This window comes from Lepidochelys olivacea, assembly GCF_965140295.1.
Source record: "Lepidochelys olivacea isolate rLepOli2 genome assembly, chromosome: 9".
NCBI classification, from domain to species: domain Eukaryota; kingdom Metazoa; phylum Chordata; order Testudines; family Cheloniidae; genus Lepidochelys; species Lepidochelys olivacea.
In genome coordinates this window covers 44,112,666-44,131,635 of record NC_140419.1, presented here as the reverse complement: position 1 = coordinate 44,131,635, position 18,970 = coordinate 44,112,666, and the positions used below count along the sequence as shown (strand labels likewise).

General features: G+C 41.8%; 1 long non-coding RNA gene across 1 annotated transcript in view; it reads left to right on the top strand.

Annotated features, from left to right (window-relative positions):
• LOC311526008 overlaps positions 1–18,970 on the top strand; it is a 73,648-nt gene that overhangs the window by 3,737 nt on the left and 50,941 nt on the right. The window contains exon 2 of the long non-coding RNA XR_014712925.1: positions 18,676–18,761. This is a non-coding gene — a long non-coding RNA (uncharacterized lncRNA). The remainder of the gene's footprint in view (positions 1–18,675; positions 18,762–18,970) is intronic.

Genomic DNA, 18,970 nt, shown 5'->3' with positions numbered 1-18,970 from the left:
GAGGACATTGAAGGGAGGGAGGTGAGACCCCGGGGCAGAGAGAATTGGAAGGGAAGGCAGGAGAGGAACTTGAAAGACAGGTGGAGTGAGGCTGACATGAAGAAACTTGGAGGCAGTGGAGGGGAGGAAGAGGCTGGTACTGGGGAAGAGAATGCCCAGAGTAAATTCTCCGAGAAGACAGGCTGATTACAATCAGTGACCAAAGGTGCCTCTCTCTTATGGCTTCTGCTGATTCAAAGCTTTGATTCTGCTCTGGAATTTCTTTTGCTCCTTGAACCCATAAAAGGGTGTTGTGTGCATGGGAGGGGGGATCATCTCATCTCCACATCCCTTGATACTTCTGTACCTGCTGCAACTGCTTGAGTCTCTGAAATCTTGGCCCCACTGTTGTCAATGACATTTAAAAAAACCACAGTTGACTTTAATGGGGTCAGGATTTCACAGTCATTAGTGACTTCTAAAAATTCAGGTTGGAGAGTTGGACTTTCCAAGACTGCACAGCTAATAGTAGCAAATCTGACACTGGGACTCAAGATTTCCTTTCTCTAAGTTGCCTGCTTATACTACTAGACAATACTGCCTTTCATTTAATCATATACCCTCTCCCCAAGTGAACTTTTGCCATTGCACCATTCCTTGCAAGATGTAACATCTGATTAAGTTTTCCTTCAACAAAAGACACTCACTGGTATTACTGCAATTTTTCTTCAGCAAGAACACATTTAGGAACTGATTTCAACAAAAGATCTTTATCTTCCATTAGCAGATATTATAAACTCTACTCTTAAAATCTCATTACTCCTAGCCAGAAAGTGATCCAATATTTATAGCTAACCACAACCCACCCCAACATTAAAATTAAGCTTATTAAAAATTTTATAGGTACTAATAAAATTATTTAATTGCATTTTATTTTTCTTTCCATATTCTTTATGCCAATTATTTCCCTCACTTGTAGTTACCAGGCAAGGTGCAGCTGATACATTTACTACAGATAGCCAATAAGTAAGCCTTAAGGTTTTGGAGAAGGGAAGAAAGGTAGTGCTATCAACTAATGGAAAACTGAGAAGACTTGGGGGGGAAAAACTGAGTTCAGTTTTCTAGGCTACATTAAGCTTGTCTAACCCACTGGTTAGTGTGTTGTGTCTCTCTTCTTCCCCCACCTGATCCACAGCTCTAGCTCAAGCTGCAGAGACACTTTTAGCTCTGGAGGGCCCCTCTTCAATCTGTGGGGGTCAGCCAAGATGGCAGCTGTCACTTCCACTGAGGGCGAGCCACCCAAGTGTGAGAGACTATGCCAGAATGAATTGCAAGAGACCAGTTATGAATGGAAAAGCATAGCTGAATCATCAGCATAGAGTTGCTGTTTGAACCCATGTGGGTTGATGAGGTCACATAACATAGGTGTAAAAGGGAGATGGTAGGCAAGACCTGGGGGACCCAAAAAGAGGAGGAAGTTTAGAGTATGAAGAGCTCCAAGAGATGTACAAAAAGAGCAACCTGACACTTGCACCCCTACCCTCCAAAAACAGCAAAGCTTCTTGTCACAATCCTGGGTCTCCTTGAACCCAGTCTCAGATATCTGCTGCCACCACCAAGCTTCTCACTTAGAACTTTTAACTGAGGGCACTCCTCCCTCTACTCCCCTGTTTCACAGGCTGTGTTCTAGGAGTGGGGGTCCCCTGATAGGTAATTATGGATGTTCACAGGCTACTACAGAAATCCCCAGACTCCAGAAAGGGGTACAGAAGTCTGGTCTAAACACACTGACAAATTGTAGGTTAGTTTTTAAAATAAATTAATGCAGATATACAAGTATAAATAGGAAGAAAAGATGGTCCAGTGGTTAAGGATGTGTTCACAGTATATCTATTGCCCAAGGGGGTTGGGGGCGGGAGGAGAGGAGGAGAGAGAGAACTCGAAATGACAAAATGGAAGAATAATGTATTCCAAGCTGGGGAAACCAAGGAGGGCAATACACATTTGAATCATCCTAATAGGTCTGAAGAAGAGACATGGAAATATAGAGCACATATTGAGTAAGGTAAAATACATTATAGAATGGAAATCCAGAAGTTCTAAGCACTAGCTTTTAAACATCAAAATAAAACATATTTTGAGTATAACTTGCTCCAAAATAAGAATCTTTGCCAAGCGCTACTCTCTGGGATCCCTCTGTTGCCAAGTTCCCCCTTTGTGACCATCACCTGGCAACATCTTTTGGCAACACCCATCAGCCCCTCCTTCACACCCCATTCAGAATCCACAAATTCTAGTCCATCAGTGTTGGCTACTTCTCATCTTCTCTCAGCCCTCTTTCCTTTCTACCATTGTTGACAATCTCCATGCTTCACTCTTCTCCGCTCTGACTTCTCCTCCTGTCCCCGCCCCCAGCCTTCAAGAACTGCCCTGGCTCAGCCCCAACATCAGCTCCTGTGCTCAGGCTACAGAGCATCTTTGGTGAAAATCCCATGACCAGGCTGACCTCCTCCACTACAAACTTGTTCTCCCCTTCTTCAGTTGTACCATCTTTCTAGCTAGGAAACTCTGCTTCTCCAATTTAAGTGAACCCCACGTCCTCAATCATAGCCACATTTGACCCATCTCTCAAACCCTCCTGCTTCCACTTCTCTCTTCATAGGATCTTGCTGATTTCCTTTGAGAGAAAACTGACCAAATATATGACAAGACCTTCCCCTCCCCCTTCCTCTTCTTACAACTCCTTCCTTCACAGTCAAACCAAGAAGTTGCTCATCTTCTCTTCCTCTAAAAATCACTCCATTTGCTACACTGAGCCCATCTGGCACCCACTCACCCCTCAGCTCATTGTAGACAGTGCATTCAATCTCTCTGGAGTTTCTCTTCCAATTCCATGCTAGACCCTCTCCAACGCGGCTTCCGTCCCTTGCAGTCAACTGAAACTGCTCGTCAAAGTCTCTAGCAACCTTTTTCTAGCCAAAACGCTATCTTCATCCACCTTGACCTCTCAACCACCTTCAATTCACCATGCTCTTCTCGTTGAAATTTTGTCATCCCTTGGTTTCTGTGCCTGCCTTCTCCTATCTCTTTAATAGCTTCTGCTGAGGATCCAGCCCTCCTGCTTTCTGTGAGGGCTCCACAGATCTGCCCTTCTCTGTTCCTTCTACACCTTGTTTCTGTCTCTCACACAGAAACACATTCAACTACTGTCTCTGTGCTAACAACTCTCAGATCGATCTCTACTCTAGGCCTTTCTACTCTAGGCCTTTCGTCCAAACTAACATCTCAAGCCTGTTTCTCTGACCTCTCCTCATGAATGTCTACCAATTAGTCAAGCTCTACATAGCCAAAACAGCTCAATCTATACTCTCCTCCCCACCTCCTTTTTCAGTCACTATGGACCAGTGGTCCTCAACCTGTGGGCCGCTTGTGGAGCAATCAGAACACAGCTGTGGCCCATTGACATCATCAAGCCCATACAGGTAGCATAAATATTATGGGGATGCGGCCCACATCACATGGCCCACCTACAGATGTGGCCCATAATCGTAAATGGATTGAGAACTACTGCCACCATCCTGTCTGTCACCCCGACTCAACCTGGGCATCATCTTTTACTTGGACCTCTCTCTAGGTCCTCATATCCAGGCAGTGACTAAAACTCATCTGTCCTTTCTGCATCACATCTCTGAGATGACCTTTTCTATCCATACACAGCTAAAATGCTTGACCAAGCTTTCATCATCTCACATCCCTATTACTCAACAATCTTGTATGTGTCAAGGCCAGAGAAAATCTTGCCTTGGTCATATCCATTCAGACTACTGCTGCAAAGACCACTTTCCTAGCCTGTTTCAAGAATATCTATATACATGTGTCAGGGATGGGGAAAGTGAAAACCAGAGGAAATAATTCCATTATTAAAGAGTGCAACACCTGTCTTCAATTGCTGTTTACTAGTCTGCAGATAAGAAAATAGCTTTCTTCAAAAAGACGCTAGCTATTAAGGAAAACATGCATTGCTCTTGTTTAAGTCATTAAAACCACAAATTTCTCCATGGGTGGCATGTGGCTCCTTCCTCTTTTTTCACAGAGAGGCCATCAATCATTTTTCTATAGTGTGGTGTCCACAGTTTTCCTGCCTCAAAGCACCAGACTTTTATGTGTACAGTTTCAAGCCATCCTGACCACCAGTAAGAGACTTCTTATAATTTATCATGTTTTAAACCCGGGGTGTGTGTGTGTGTGTGTGTGTGTGTTTGACTTAAGTCATTCGCAGGATGGAGCAGAGAAAAATGAAATTAAACAAAAGCTTTGACATTTTTCTATACTCTGAGAACCCTCTGAATAACTGAGCACAACAATGAAACTTTTCCAGGTACAGATTACTGAAGTACAGGAAAGGCATTATTTCTTGAACAAAAGCTCTTAATACACAGTATATTTTATGTTTTCCATCTTAAAATCAATGGGTGGGTGTTTTTGTCTTACCTTTTGTGTGTTTAATGCTGGAGCTTGACAAGAGATTCTCTGTGGTGCGTTCAGTTTGTTTAACAAGCAGATTTCCTCAGGTCATGTCTATTGTTTGTACTTAAAGATTTGGCTTGACAACATTTCTGAGATGCAACTTGTACCACCAGGGGCCGGGTTAATGAATTTAGTTGCAATGCAACAAACTACTCTCCAGTCTACACTGTTTCTGGGAAAAAGCCTCTCACTCTGGATCCATAGACTTGTGTTTAGCAGGGTTTCAGCTGCACTCTAAAATAGCCACGTAGGCAGTGCTTTGATGTTGTGGGTCAGACACTCAAGCTCACCTACCACCCCCACAAGGCCTCAGAGCCCAAGCTCCAGCCTGCGCTGCAAAGTCTACACAGCTACTTTTAGAGCACTAGCCTGAGCCCCGCTAATGCAAATCTTCGGACTAGAGCTAGGAGGCTTGTTCCCAGATGCAGTGCAGACATGCCCCCTATTGGTCTTGAGAATGTCCATTCAGCACCCACCCATAGGATGCAGCTGAAGCTCTAACACACACACAGACCGCTTCATTCTGGGGATTATCCTATTCTATGGGTCTGTTTTGGCACATCTATACTGCAAAACACCATGACAGCAAGTCTCAGAGCCCAGGTCAACTGACTTGGGCTCAGAGGGCTCATGCTACAGGGCTAAGAATAGCAGAGTAGATGCTCAGGCTGGAACCCAGGCTCCAAGATCCTCCCCGCTTGCTGCATTTCATAGACTGGGCTCTGCTTGAGCCCAAACCTTTACTCAGCCATTTTTAGCTCTGCAGCATGAGCCCTGCAAGCCAGAGTCAACTGACCTGGTCACTGAGACTTCTTGTTCTGGCGGGAGGGTTTTTTGGTGGTTGCTGCATAGACATACCCCTAAATACATTCTCCTCTCCACCCAACTAATAAGATCAGAGAAACAATTTATAATGAACTAGTAACCTCTTGGTTAACATGCCTCTGAGGAGAACTACCCCTAACGTAAGACAGAAAAAGTTAATTATAAACACACATTGGAAAAAGCTAAAGGGATACTAATTGTGAAACATGAAACAATATGAAGTCCGCATACAGTGTGTTTAACAACTATCCAGTGGGCAGTTTTCTAGTAGCATTAATTACAGGCAAAATTAGGTCTTTGAAGATCAGAGAAATGTAGTAATCTGTAGAGGAGAAACTCACCAGCCAATGCACCCCTTGTTGGTGGGGCATGCCATAGCAGCCTATTAACCTGGTCCCCCTGCCAACAGTCAGTCTGGTCATACAGTGGTCTGCTGCTTCTTCTACCTCTTAGCCCTCCAGCCAGCTCACTTTAAAGTGTCACCCCTTCCAGGGTGCTGTACAAACAGTGTCCCACACAACTCTAATGATCAACAGCATCTTTCACCCATCCTGGGCTCCTCTGCAGCATTCCCACTCTTCTCTTGGTAGTAGGTTTTCAGGCTCTCCCCCACAGAATGCAAAACCCCCCTAGACAAAACAAACCCAACTAAAGCAACCTCCTGCATGTCAGAGTTTGAGCTTCTAGTCCTTCTGGGTTCTCCCCAGCTCCCTGTTCCAGAACATGGACTCCCTCTGCCCAGGGCTACTTCCCCAAAACTTTGCCTCTTTCCCAGGGGCTACCACTGGGCACGTCCTCTCTTACAGCTGCCCATGGTTCCTTTCCCAGAGTGAGAACTCTAACAATCTCCCTGCTGTGTCTTTGTCCTGGGTCCTTTCTCCTAGATCTTTTCCCAGGTGTGTCCAATTAACATCAATTAAGCCACCCAATCAGGATCACTGGGAGATAGCAGCTGTCTCACAGGCAAAGCTGAGCCCAACTGCCCTTAAAGGACTAGCCAGCCCCTGACACCATCCTTAAAAAGCATATTGTAACTTTTTTCTGAATTCTTTTGAATGTGCTGTTTATCATGAATTGTATTAAGGAACCCATTTAGGTGCATTAGCCTATTGGGTTACCTATAACAATCTTGCTGCTTTGTGGCTGGCTATTACTGACACTACTCCACTCCCTGTTCATTGTGGAAAAATATGGGAAACGGGGTAAGGAAAGTAAAATAGCCCTTACTCTCCAAACCCCCAAGTTTTCCTTCAGAATTAACACAAGCAGATGTAGCAGCAGCTACACTTCCTTCTGCATTGCACCGCTCTAGCCCCAAGGGGCTCTGTCTCACCTGAGGTAGCGAAGTGCACAGAATGATTAGTCCCACATAAGCCAGCAAAGAAGAAAACAGGAGTGATGATGCAGTGACTTTACAGCAAAGATATGAAGCTTTTCCTTGCAGAAAAGCCTCTTAAACTCAGCACTGTAGTAGTGATCCTTTTATAATGAAATCTAGTTCTTTCACCCATAAACCTCAGAGCACTTTGCAAAGGTGATCGTATTATTACCATTGTGCAGCTACGGCAGCTGGGGCACAGAGGGGTGAAGTCCCCTGCCCAAGGTCGCTCACTAATCCTGTGGCTGAGGTGGACTAGCACCAGGATCCCAAGTCCTAGTCTAATGCTCTGTGATTTTGGGTTCTGTCTTTGTCTCTAAGTGGTCGAAGAAAGATACAAAGCAAAGGGCAGTTCAGCTTACAAGTGCTTCTTACATGGATTACTATATTCAATCAGCCTGTGGTTTACACAAACTTCTTTTTACTCTGCATTTCCAAGAATTAAAAGTCAGTGATTTACATCCTCCAGTATTCATTCATTAAAACATGCTCAGCTTAGTGATCTTGACTAGTAACAGGCAGAAAAGCATTGAAGCGAAGCTGTTGATTCTGTCCAACATTTCTATTGCATTGATCTTGCTTTCCTAGGCTTCACAAATGTATTTTGTGCTTCCGTAAGTCTGTGAGCTAGGCCCACCTCTACTGCAAGAGCTGTAAGAACGCATCAACTAAAGGATGGCCCAGGAAGCTGTGTTTGTTTTAAAATTATTTTGAAGCCATCAAGGTGTATTCCCCAATTCAGGAAAGCACATGTGTAGTCCCGCCCGAATCAAGTTCTGCACTTTGGAGCTTGATTTGACTGGTTTTTAATCAGACCATTTTTGGCTGCAACTGAAAAACTGCACAGATAGAATGTTAGGTTCTTGGAACTAGGGGGCAGAGCATTAGCTCGTGTAAAGAGGCGGCGCTCCCCAACTTCAGTGGAGCTATGGTCATTTAGCAATGTGGATGTTTTGAGTTCATGCGTTGTATTATAATCTTTGTAAAGAGTAGAGTTAAGGTTCTCTCTGTGTACTGTCTGAAGGATTCAGATATCTTGGAGTGACCTTCAGATGATTCAAGGTGATCTTCAAATGGGAAAAACTGAGTTTGTAACATTTTGCATCTTTGCTATAAAGAGACCACCTGAAAAGTGTTTAAAGCCTTTGTGAGTTTACACACTGAAAATTCAGTCCTCTTATCCTAGGAGACTGATGCCTGGAAACCTAGTGATTGACTTCATCATAACAGTTGACAGTGAAGGAGGAACAAGTAAAATAGGGAAGGGATTTTTAATAAAGACTATAATCAAACTTTTTCATGGACTTATGGCTATTTTACATCAATGGCAGCTTAACATTTTGGAGAAAGGACATTGTGTTAAAGTTTCACCAAATTCATATCCTCCAAAACATTTGGAAAGTCTTTCAGCAAAACCAAGACTGACCTTACTAAGGTTAACAAAAAAAAGTATTTAAGAAAAAACTTTAGAAACCAGAAACTAAGGAACTGTAATCCAAGCAGAGAATTGATTATATCATGGTCTTTTCCCACAGTAGTTACACACACTATTACATGTGTGTATACAGAACTAGACAGGGAAGGGCAGAGCTGGATTACATGAAGATTTCCCAATGAACTGTAATAATGTGAACATAACCCTTTCTACTGTGTTTATGTTCATACATTTAAGACTGCTCTTTTTAGACACTATTTCACTCCCAATAATTACCTTTTCTGAGACTGAGTTAAGCAACACACTAACTGAATGCACATATGTGATGCATAAGCTGATGATTCCTTTTAATAGAGTTTCAGAAAAGCTATCATCTCTTCTGTGTTCTTATTCCCAGGTGATTTGGTGCATGCTTGCATTTAATGGAGCATACTTTTCCTTGAACTAGCCATATGCATTTCACTGCCATAGGAGATTCCTATGTTACTAGTTTACATTTTCTAACAACTTTCATACATTCAAGAGCATTTTCTGCATGGAACAGGGTTGGATTTGAGATCCAGCATTTGTAAAGGGTACCTGTTCTAGTGAGTGTCTGACATTGTTAGCCACAGCCTCCTGGCTGTCCATCTCTTTTCTTTACATGGCCTGTTTCTATTGGCATTTGTTTTTTTTCTAAATAGCTTTTCAACACTGAGGTCTCCAGGAGTCCACTCCCCCCGCCTTTGCCTAACTCAGCATATACTTTTTTTGGATCAGTGTTTAAAACAACCCTGTCAGGTTGTTGATTTACTTGGCATTGTACCTTGTGGCAGCAGTGGATGGTCAGCAAAACTGTCTGAAAGCAAAAATGAACTTATGGGTTTCTAGGAGTGACTTTGCAGTGTGACTCTTGAGTTGTTTTACTCATGCACCCTTATGCACGGTGCAGTGTAGCATGGAAAAGAAATGATTGAAGTAGCAAGAAATCCAGCAGCAGCACCTAGAGCAACATCCTCATAGTGATTCACAGCATCTGGATTTCACCCCCCTCCAGTGAGACTACCAGACACATGAGAATAAAAAAAAAAAAAGGAAATTAAACATATGCTAATAGTTTGCATAGCTGAGACTTTGCACCCAGACAGGCTGGAATCTACTACTCATTTCTTGCTAGACTCCTAGGGACAGGATTTGGGGTATGGCCAGGCTGTGCTCAACTCCAGGACCTGAGGATGGTTAAGTCACATTTATGCCTCCTCTATCCTGGGCATAAACCTGGAACTGATCCCAAAACAATTTGGAGCATTGTCAGGGCTGCTCTTTACACCAACTGGTAAGCGCTTCTTAGGGCAATTGCACCAGCCAGGATCACTACAGCACAAGGCATTCTGTGCACACACCCTTCCTGCCTCTGATTACACTGCCTACATCAGGGAGTCTAGGCGTAGATAGTGTATACAGTTGCTTCCATCAGCTTTGTGCCATCTGCCATTCCCCTACATAAGGGGGATCCCTAGCTGGCTGTTTAAGTGGCACAAAGAAGATGGAGTGGGGCCAAGGATCTGACTTATGGTTCATGTTTTTAGGTATCTTCAGTGTATCTGGATGACTTTTTATAGTTCCCCTTCCCAGATATTTAAGTTGTGAAATGTAAACCACTCTACCTACCTTTTAATATCTGGCACCCTCCTTAGCACGCATATCTCCCACTAACTTACTCTGGAGTTGTGGGTGCTCAGCAACTCTGGGAACCAGGCCCTGACTGTACACCATTTCATTCCATTCTTTCATATGTTAATTTACTTGTGTGTTCATAGCTTTGAGCATAAGATGCTTTTTCTGTGGATAGGAACCTTTCCCTCCTTCCAGTTCCAACTCATTCCATCTTATTTGCTCATTTCCAAACCAGTATATCCTCCTCTGTAGAAAGCTCTACTTGTGCTTATGTTTGATGGCTTTCCCCTTCCTTTGCTTAGAGCCCATATAGGAGGCAGCAACTATGACCATAAATCAAGTGCATTCAGATCCAAAGGATCTATCTGAAATAATGAATGTTTAACACAACCAGTCTCCATCCTCCATTGAGCTAAGCAAGCACCCACATTGACATGGTGAATACATGTAACTTGGAGTTGCTAGTCCAATATAGAATCCTGAATCTAAGAGCATGGAATTTCATTACCCCTCTTAATCTGTTCCCTCAAAAACACGATTTTAGCTAACTGAATTACAAATAGCAATGTTTCTTTAGAAGCTGCATTTTTGGAATTACACAGGATGTGGATATTTGCAAAATATTGCAAAGCTTGTTTTATCATTCGGTTCCACATTCAGAAAGGGTTGTAGGAGACTAGCTGATATTTAGTAGACCCAAGCAAGATGACTTCCCATTAGGCTTTGAGGTTGTTTGGACAACTAAAATTGAGGCAGAGATGTTTCATTTTGTGTATTAGGACTGGTTACCACATATCACAATTTTTACCAAAAAAGTTCCTGACAAAGGGATCGATCCTGCTGCCATTGAAGATAATGACAAAACTCCCAGTGACTTAATTGGAAACAGAAGTAGTTTGGGCATGAATTTTCAGAGTCAAACGAAACACAGCTCATATTTACTCCCCACTTTCCATCCTAAACTGTTTAGCAGTACACAGAAATACCTCAAGCACTGTACAGGGCTGCATTTTACTGCTGGGTGAAGCGACTCTTAAAATGTAGGACAAACCCTGACATCCTTACTCAAATTCACACTGACTTTTTAATGATAGTTTACTTGAGTAACAACTGAGCATAAACTGAGGGGTGGTCTACTGCTTGATCCTTTGGCAGAAAACACACTGTAAAAATTTGTCTACGGTATTTAAAACATAAGCTCTTTGGAGAAGGGGCTGTCGCTTGCTGAATATACAGTGCCTAGCACAATGAGAACCCACAACGGTTGAGGCCTCTAGGTGCTAGCACAATATGAATGGTTAAGATTTGTATATTTCTCTCACTATCATTAGATTAAACAGATAAAAATGAAGCATCATGAACATTTCACACAAGCCTATGTAGGCTCAGCCTTCACCACATATAAGGGGCTCATTACGCTGCTTCTTCCATTATGGAACATTTTAATACAATCTGTTGACAAATCCATTATCTATGGAGTAATATTGCTTACAAATGAAGCAATCATTACTTTGGAAGACATGTTTCCAATAGTTTACTAACGAGTTTGTCAGCTATAGTCACAGTGATGTGAAGATGGAAGCAGTTAACATGAAATAGCTTGGTGGTTTGACTATAGCAAGGCTCAACTTTGAAGTGACTATTTCTGTTATAGGCTGCCATTTCATTAAGGATTTATGAAACTGCAATATTCCTGTTAATAAAACACAACTGTAGCCTCAGAGAGACTGATGTATAATACTTTGCTTCTTTTATGATGTAATACAGTGGGTAACTGGTAATGTCTTTTGATAGAAAATGAGAGAAAAGATGAATGATCAAGACAGCAGCTTTGGCCTCAATTATGCATCTTACAAGACAGAGTGAGCAATGAAGATATGCAGCCCAAGCAAGGGTGCCTCAAGGCATTATTTCCACACAAGGAATGATGCCTCCTGGGCACTGTACGAGCACACTGGCTACACTGGTATAACAGGCTGGAGCAGAGCTTTCCAAGTGTTGCTCTGTTAGCATGTTGGGAGCAGTGAGCATGCACCCTTTACTGGAATATGTTGCCCCAGGGACCTGATGGTAGCAACAGCATAAACCATCTTGTCCTGAAACTTTTTCCTCCCTGCAGTCTAATTATGATCATCCTCTACCTATGTAGCACTTCCACATTGGAGTGGCCAGGGTCAGGCCTTTGGGGTGAGAGTTTCAGAACACTTAGCACGGGCCCAACTCAGCTGTAAAAACTGCAATGGGACCAGAGTTTGGCCAAGACTGAGAGCTTTTGAGAATACACAAACATAGGCAAGCACAGAAAAGGCCTACAGCTGTATCTGAGAGCAAAGTTGAGAGTATCTATGGCTGCACTGAGTCAGGATGTGACTCTCTTGACATTTTGGTCAGTTACTGTATAGTCTGGTCTACTACTGGCATTCACTGAATGCAAACAAAAGATGAGGATGTGATCTTCGTGGACTTGCTCTGTCACTGGGATTTTCCACACTGAGTGCTGCTAAGCCTTTTGATTTAGGGCTGTAGCATAAATCTACATGCTCAATGCGGGTGTTTTCCATCACCACCTCCCCCCAAACACTATGCAGATATATATGCGTGGGGGGGGAGAAGAGTCTCTCCTACCCTATGATGGTGAACAGGTCCCTTCTACTGACCTGGGGTGTGTGTTTGTGGAGGGAGCTAAAGGAACAGTGGTTGGCAGCTTCCTGATAATCAGCAGGTGGGAGGTATCTGCCATATGGCCCAGACAGGGCTGTGATAAAGGGGGTGGGGGGAGAAATGATCCAGACTCCCCACATCTGAGGGGTGGCTTAGGTTATCACCACAGCAATCTCTGACACAAAACAGCTCACAGTCCTCACCATGAGGCTCTGCAGCATCAGCTGTAAACACTACACTAGTGTTTCAAGCTGTCCCTAGTGGAGTGGGCTCCTATGTGAGCCAATGGCAGTGGCAGCTTGGGAGCCTGGTGTGAACTGACTCTTCTGGCAGGGCTGCAGTGTGGGGATTTCCATTTTCATGCTGGCACAGTCTCTCAAGAAATCAAGCTGGCACCAGTCATCCTGTACCCCCCAAGCCCATACAGCCCCTCAACACAGCCTGATCCTGAAAAGGTACAGATTTCCATTGACTGGACTGGGAGTTGGATTGGGCTCTGCAGACATAAATGCCATGTATTTTTATCTAATGTGAATAGATCAAAATGATTTGAATTACCCAATGCATCCTTCTCTGCTTCCTCCAACAAGTAAAAGCTAACCTTTGTGAATCAAACATTGCTTTGATAACCTAGCTGGCTTACTGATCACTTTTGCCTAGTCCTAGGTGATTGGGTTTTTCAAATGGTGTTCACTCAAGAGCAGCAAACTGTCCTTACCAATACACCCCTCTCACCTCAGACTCTTGTGGGTAGTTTATAGAAAGGAAATGGACATTTTCCTCCTTTTTCAGCCCACCTCTTTGGTCTCTTCTGTTTCTGATCTCTGCTCCAAATCTCTTAAGTCCCCTCCACTACAGCTAGCCAGCCAGCATATAGTTTCTAAACATTATGTATTGCTCATGAAGCACAAAGTGCCCACATAAAATCAGCCTTCCTAAAATTGTTCAGTACATTTAGTTATTGCCAGTGGAGAGAGAACCCATGAAATGAGCAAATCAGAATGTCATTGGTTTAGTACATCATATACCATAGTCATTCCAGCCTGCCATATTTAACAGATTTTTTGAATCAAGGTTACAATTATATGGAGTAAATTAAACAAAACAATAGATTGACAAAGCACCATTATATTGCAGCAGTGCCCTCTCCAATAATTCTTGATCCTGAAAAGCTGTATGTGCTGAACTTTATGCAAGACTTCAGTGGAACTACTCAGTGTGCAAAGTTAAACAGATGCATAAGTATTTGCATGACTGTGGCCCTAGTTGTCTCTAACCTTGGTTCCACTGAAGTCAGTAAGATTTTTGTCATTGACTTTAAAAAGGAGCAGGATTGCACATTTTAATCTACTTATCAAAGGGGCAGCACAGCCATAGAGCCAAAAAAGAAATGGGGGTAAAAAACAACTGGTTAGAACAATAAACCTACCAGATGGGTAGGTTAACGCTTATGACATTTATAGAACCAACTACCAAACAGCAAGAAGTATTTCCCAGGGCAGAACGAGACAGTTTGGTCAGGATCATTTAGGTTATACGGTTTAGTTATGAAAACTCCTTTGAGCAACAGAACGGAAGCCCAAGCAACATCAAAGATTGGTTTAATATTATCCACATATTTTCTTAGCCAAAATAGTATGATTTGAAAAACCTATTCAACATTTCTGTAAAACTTTCAGCAATTAAAATATACTGTATGCAAAACAGGACTTGAGACACAAAAATCATTCTTTCCAAAAATAAGCAAGCAAATGAAAATTAGTTTAATCTGAAAGCGTTAGTTGCATCTTCTCTTTTGAGCTTTAGGTAAATAAACTGAGAATTGAACTTCTGGCTTTATTTGCCAACAATGTATACGCTGCCTATTAAGTATACTTAAACATATAGCAATTAATATTGCAATGCTAATCATGCTGGAAAAGAGACGAGACTGAAAGAAATATGAAGGAAAGATGAGAAATTAGGCAAAGTGGAGAAATAAAAAGCAAGAAGTACACTAGAGAGTTATACATAAAAAAGATAATTTAGAGTGCAGAAATATAAAGTATCTACCTATAAGGCCAACATTTTATAATGTGCTCATCACCAGGGAATCTGTTGGATAAAGAGTAAAGGGAAAGCTGTAGCAAGCAGTTAGCTAGCAGATCCTAAAACAAAGGCTATATAGAACACAAGAATCCAACATAACATGCAAATGTTAAAAGTTTAAGAACTAGCTGTTTACCCAGACTCCTTTCAGGATTTGTCTTGCCTATCCCCAAGTTTCCCCTCACATATAAGCTACTTGTTACAAAATCAGACCTAAAAATACAGAAGTGTCACAGCACATTATTACCGAAAAATTGCTTACCTTCTCATTTTTACAATATTATAAAATAAATTGATGGGAATATAAATATCATACTTACATTTCAATGTATAGTATATAGAGCAGTATAAACAAGTCATTGTATGTGTGAAATTTTAGTTTGTAGTGTCTTCGCTAGTGCTTTTTATGTAGCCTGTTGTAAAACTAGGCAAATATTGAGATGAGTTGATGTACCCCTGGAAGACCTCCAAGTACACATACCCCTAGTTGAGAACTACTGGTTTAGACTACATGATTTAAGTATCTTCTCCTTGAACTGCTTCTGTTTATTTTTCTACCTATCTACACTTCTGATTCTTTCCCCCTGTAGGTAGAACCAATTAGGCTAAGATTTTCAAAGTGAGTTGGCAGCTTTAGTTCTTGGTGCCCAACTTGAGATGCCTTAAAAGGGCCTGACTTTCAGTGAGCAGGTGCTCAGCACTTTCTGAAAAGTGGGCCCCCAAAACAGAGGCAATCAAAATCACTGGTCACTTTTGAATATCTTGGGCATAATGGGCTATCTTTTACAACTGCAGACACCTGATAGACTTTATAAGGAGTTGTCATAAATATAAAGGGAAGGGTAAACCCCTTTGAAATCCCTCCTGGCCAGGGGAAAGCTCCTCTCACCTGTAAAGGGTTAAGAAGCTAAATGTAACCTCCCTGGCACCTGACCAAAATGACCAATGAGGAGACAAGATACTTTCAAAAGCTGGGAGGAGGGAGAGAAACAAAGGGTCTCTGTCTATAAGCTGTTTCTGCCGGGGAAAAACCAGGAATGGAGTCTTAGAACTTTTAGTAAGTAATCTAGCTAGGTATGTGTTAGATTATGATTTCTTTAAATGGCTGAGAAAAGAATTGTGCTGAATAGAATAACTATTTCTGTCTGTGTATCTTTTTTGTAACTTAAGGTTTTGCCTAGAGGGGTTCTCTATGTTTTGAATCTAATTACCCTGTAAGGTATCTACCATCCTGATTTTACAGGGGGGATTTCTTTATTTCTATTTACTTCTATTTTTATTAAAAGTCTTCTTGTAAGAAAACAATGCTTTTTCATTGTTCTCAGATCCAAGGGTTTGGGTCTGTGGTCACCTAGGCAAATTGGTGAGGCTTTTTATCCAACATTTCCCTGGAAAGGGGGGTGTAAGTGTTGGGAGGATTGTTCATTGTTCTTAAGATCCAAGGGTCTGGGTCTGTAGTCACCTAGGCAAATTGGTGAGGCTTTTTACCAAACCTTGTCCAGAAAGTGGGGTGCAAAGTTTTGGGAAGTATTTTTTTGGGGGAAGACGTGTCCAAACAGCTCTTCCCCAGTAACCAGTATTTGTTTGGTAGTGGTAGCGGCCAATCCAAGGACAAAGGGTGGAATATTTTGTACCTTGGGGAAGTTTTGACCTAAGCTGGTAAAGATAAGCTTAGGAGGTTTTTCATGCAGGTCCCCACATCTGTACCCTAGCGTTCAGAATGGGGAAGGAACCTTGACAGGAGGAATCCACATATTTCAGGTACCTGGTCCTCAATTTCTAGAGACCAAAGGAATTTTTAATCAGTGACTGATGGTTTCAGAGAGACTCATCTTTTTCTTGTGCTGGATTATGTGGATTTGAAAAGGAGGCTATCAATTCATAATTTGAAGTGTAGCAGTGTCAATCAATGGTAATACAGGCAACATTACATTTTTAAACCTCACTTACCAGAAACAATTAATGTTGCATACATTGAGTATTTATTCTCCCATATAGGACATATTTGCCAAGTGGCCACTCAAAGCTAGGGGACAACATTTCAAAATCTAAATGTGCTCTGGGCACCTAGCATACATAGCTAGGACCTTGAGAATGCTGCTCTTTATGCCACATGCTGGGGACACTTTTGTGGTTTTAAATTTTGGTGAAATACAAAGTTTTTGAGATGGACACTATACAATCCCTCTTCCCCCATCAAGAGTGTGCTTTATTTTTCAGGGCCTCTATATTACTCAAAGGAATTTGTGTGGCATAAATAAAGACTGAATTCAATATCAATAATGCAGTTGAAATGCATGGCATCCAACAGTCCAGGCAAAATTGAGACCAAGGATCTTCCAGGATGTAGAAGACCAACTTTTTAGATACATAATAGGCAAGACTTTGCGCAGTGTCCTATACATAACCTTAGGTATAGGTATCACTTCCAGATCAGCCTATAGCAACTGGAAGCCAAAGAAAGATTGGCTAGACTAGATGTGCTGTGATGAAGAAATTTAGACTGTTACAATTTTGTCTCCATGAATTCTACACATGCTGAAGGTGATTTAAAGAGTGAGGAGAAGTATCAGTTAATGTGCTCTAATAGTCAAGTCTAGGTGAGACCAAGGTATGAATCAGATGTAGAGGTGCTTGTCAAATGGTAATGTGAAGTAGATTGAGTGTTTCATGGTGTTTTTTTGAGATAATTTTGAGGGGGAAAAACCCAGAAACAAGCCAACCAAAACATATATTTCTAACTGGCTCCCATCAGTGGAGCCAAATTTGGCTCAGATGATGTAGGGGCAAATCTTTGTTCTGCTGACGATTTCAGCAAAACCACCATTGACTTGAATGACAAAAAAAATTAGCCAATATGAAGAAGCTCCAGCAACTAGGAAGAACCAATAAAAAGAAAATATTTTTTTTCCAATATTAAGCTTCAGACTAAATGCTCAGGCTTAAATCTTGGGCAAATAAATAGTAAGCCATAAAAACACTTGAGCTTATAGTCCAGAGGAACAGATACTGTCTATTAATGCAGATAAGTAGATCTTAATAGATGTTACTCACAGCCATGACTGTGATGGCCAAACCCATATCTTTGAAAAACAGAGTCACAAACAAAGGGCTTGTGAGATTAAACTACAAAAATAGGACCACACTATGCCATTTTGATCAGCTACCTTTTCAAGTTTAACTGGTGTGATCCCTACAAAAATAATGAGTCTAATTGTATGTGTTGATATATCTAATTGTATGCAATATCCTCCTGTGATTCAGTCTCTCTTAAAAGTATAGTATATCTTGTTTGTGCACATCAGTCTCTGCATCTGACCATCTTTTTCCTCAGTGAAATCTCACCTTACCACCTCATGTGTGTCTGTGAATTAGAGCATGCTACCTTCCTTTGTGAGAACACATTCTCATTCACAACTTGACATTACAGTACCTCCAGACTGCTCTGTGAAACACAAACTTTGTGTGTTGCACACAATCGTAGCTTGCTTATATTAGTTTCCCTCAAAATATTTAAGATTAAATTAGTGAAGCTTGTGTCTGGGACAGCTAACTTTTTAAAACTAAAATTGCTTACACATTCGCCCTCACTTTCATACTCTCCCCACTAGATCACACCTCCTTTCTAAATTTCTGAGTGCTATGGGGTGCAGTTGCATTCATTTCGAGTTAGAAATGCATTAACACATTTTCTTCCAGGCAGTAATCTACTTGAATTGCATACCAAGAAGATATTGTTAAGGTTAATGACCTAATGATTAAACTGCACATGACACCTTTGCAATCAAATGAAGAGCAGTAGCTGAATTACTAAGTCAACAGTGAACTCTGGTCTCTTTCAGTTTTGTTCATCAGTACGTAATGGGCAGGAATGACATCTTCCTGAATCATGACCTGCCATTCAACAACTGCCTCTTTAACCTAACGAATGTTGTGACCAGGTTTTATAATTTTTATGAAGAAGAACTGCTATTTTAGTAACAGGGAAATGATTTCTCAAAATGTAAGACAGAATTGGCAATTATACCAGTAAGCTTTGAAAAAGGTTAGGGAGCAGCAATAGCTACAGGTCAGGAGAACAGTGGACTACCAGCATTTCAGAGGAAAACTGTACTCTTATCCACAGATAATATCACTGACGGCAGATTCTATATCATCTATGATCTGCGAGTAATGGAAGCAGCATGGTTTTGGCCCTGGAACTACAATAAGGTGAGGTGATGAGTGATTTAGCTCCATACAGGCCTTGCCTGCATTACATTTTGACACCTGACAGCGTAGGTGGCTGCTTTAATCGTTGTCTGGACCTGATCTGAACAGGGGTAGATGGCGGAGAAGTAAAACCAGCATCCTGTCTATGCAGTGCTCCTACTGATGGAGCTGTCCCACTGATAGTGGAACAGTGTGGGAGCTCTGGGTGA